Here is a 3,100-nt window from a genome sequence, read left to right on the forward strand (position 1 = left end):
GGTTATTTTGTATATGCGCGATATAGTCGTAGGAGGTGTAGGAAAATTAGAAAGTAAGAAAAACTATACAAAAGAGGATTTAGAGAGTTAGGGAAGAATCGGTAACTTATGTACAAACATTTATTCATTGTGATGATTAGTTAGTTTTTGTATTCAATTTTGGATGTAAATATTTCTTTTGAATGTTTTGAAGATGTAGATATTATTTTTTGGATTGAAGGTTATTTTCAGGTGCCATATTTTTTACACCGGGTTTTAGTACGTGTAAAAAATGATTTCGGCTTCAAAATGAAGCCTTCGCCGCGGTGACTTAGACATTTTTCCGCGGGGAATAACGTTTGCCGCGGCGAAAAATAAGAGTCGCCGCGGCAAAAAAGATACCGAGAGCACATTATTCATACATCAAAACCTCGCCGCAGCGATGTTTTGGTTTCGCCGCGGCGATATACAACAATCCGCGGCTAAGATACAACGTCGCCGCGGCGGGTTTTTTAAAAAATAATCAGAAAGCTTCTACAACGGATTGTCAAACCGTTGTAGAATCCCCTCGCCGCGGCGCAAAACCTACGTCGCCGCGGCTCAGTATAATTCCCGTTGCGGCGACGTGATTCTACAACGGTTTGACAATCCGTTGTAAAATGATGTCGCCGCGGCGCGGAACGTACTTCGCCGCGGCAAACAACTCACCGCGGCGAAGTATAATGTCCGTCGCGGCGAAATGATTCTACAACGGGTTGAAGATCCGTTGTAGAATATCTCGCCGTGGCGAGATATATACTTCGGCGTGGCGAGGTGTTTGAAAATATTTAAAAATTACACAATGGATTCAAACCATTGTAGAAGCTTCTACAACGCTTAAATATCCATTGTAGAAGCTTAGTTTCTACAACGGATAATTAAGCGTTGTAGAAAGCTGTTGGATTCTACAACGGATTTTTAAGCGTTGTAGAATCTTCTACAACGCAGGATTCTACAACGCTTGAGAAGCGTTGTAGAATCATTCTACAACTGTTTTTAAGCGTTGTAGAATCCTAGTTTTGTAGTAGTGTGCCAAGTATTTCAGCTCGACTTTGTGTTGTAGATCTGAAATGCTTCTTAATTCAAACCTTGGACATTTCAACATTTTGCTAAGTCTTTCAGTTTGACTTTGTGTTGTCGATCTAAAATGATTCTTTCGGAGGTGTAGATGTCGAGTCTGATTTGTTTGATAGTCCTTTTTATTTGTGGGGATAATCAAATAATTCAATGGCCTTAGTGTTGACAAGAGCTCGGGTGAATGTGTATTCGTGTATTAGTTTACGATGTCTATTCAAGTTGTGCTTATTTTTTTTGGAGCACTCCTTAAATAAATCGAGAGCCTCGATGCTCGTAGGAGTTGAGGATTCGGCCTTTGACTCCAGTCTAGATATATTATTTGGCCAAATGCCTTTGACAAAGGGGAGTCGAGCGATATCAGGAGCTCGTGGCTCATTATGGATGAGTTTGCTTCCAATCCATGAATGTATATATGAGTGATTAGGAAGGGGGCCGGACCTTTCATATACAGTTGTCTACGTACCCATTGAATGGGATCAAGTCGTGATAGTTCGATTGTTGGTTCTGCATTTTTAGACTTAGTATTTTTTGAGGTTTATGATATTCCAAGATCGTAGGACAGAGATACCTCATAGGGTCTCGAGTTCATAAACTCCCGGGTAGAACATTTTTGTTACTCGGACAAGATCTCCGACATTGAAGTTACGTGGACACAGACTTTTGTTGTAGTATCTAGTAATGCTTTATCGATACTGCGACATTCTAATCAAGGCTTGCTCCTTTTTCTTGTCTATTAGGTCAAGGGAGTCACAAAGTTCTTGATTGTTAGCGTCTTTATTCCCGTGTGCTTACATTGTCTTCATGGTTTGAAATTCATGCTCCACATGTATTACTGATTTGACGCCATGAACCAGAAATAAAAGTGTCTCACAGTAAGGCGCATAGGACTGGAACGGTAGGCCCAGAGTGCTCCGGGAAGCTCATTGGCCCATCATCCTTTCTTAGCAATGACTCTTTTCTTCATTGAACTCACGACTATTTTGTTGGCGGCTTCAACGTGATCGTTGCCCTGGGGGAACCTTGGTTTTGACATCCTGAGTTCAATTCTTTGGTTGAAGCGAAACTGTCTAATCCTTTTAGATATGAATTGCGCGTCATTGTTGGCGACGATCTCTTGTGGCGCCATCGGGTACACGATGTTCTTCTAAATGAAGGCTTGTAAATCGGTGTCTTTTATTAACGGCAAAGCTTGTGCTTCAATTCATTCGGAAAAATAGTCTGTTAGAAGTAGTAGGAATTTCAGTCGATGAGAAGCAATAAGAATTGGTCCTATTATGTCCATTGACCATTTCATAAACGGGTGACGAGCCGAGATCGAATATAGTTCTTCAGTGGCTGCTTAATGTTTGGGGTAGGTTTTTGACGTCTGTCACAGTGTCGAGAATGCTTTTCGTAGTGTGCGATCATTGTGGGCCAGAAATATCCTTGTCTCTTTATCTTAAATAACCAAAGCTTTGCCTTCGACATGATTTCCGCATTCTCCTTTGTAAACGTCTAAGAGGATGCGAATTGACTTGTCTTTACTGATGCATCAAAGGTAGGGACCGGCAAAACTTCTCTTGAAGAGTATACTGTTGATTTCACTAAATCTGGCGCTAATTTGTTTCAATTTGCATTATTTTTGCTAATCATTTGGTGCCTCTCCGTGTGTGATGTATTTGAAGATCTCGTCTCTCCATTCATCTACTTCTATTTTCACTATTGACTTCACAGTAATGGCGATAGAAGGTTGTTTAATTACTTCGATTGGGAAGATCCTATTGAGTTCAGGGTCTGATGTCGAAACCAGCGCGGCCAATGTGTCGACGAACGTATTATCTCCTCTAGGGGTTCTAGTGAGCTCCAAGACGTCAATTTTGTTGCTAAATCTCGAACTATCTTTATGTAGGCCTCCATGCCTTCATCGCATGTTTCAAATTCTCCGCTAAACTGTTTGGCGACGAGTTGTGAATCACAGTACACATTTACTGTTTTGGCTCTACAAGCCTTTGCTAATGGCATTCCT

The sequence above is a fragment of the Urtica dioica genome, chromosome 1 (assembly GCF_054948205.1).
Source record: "Urtica dioica subsp. dioica isolate 48M chromosome 1, U.dioica_male_clone48M_v1_H2, whole genome shotgun sequence".
In the NCBI taxonomy this organism is placed as follows: Eukaryota; Viridiplantae; Streptophyta; class Magnoliopsida; order Rosales; family Urticaceae; genus Urtica; species Urtica dioica.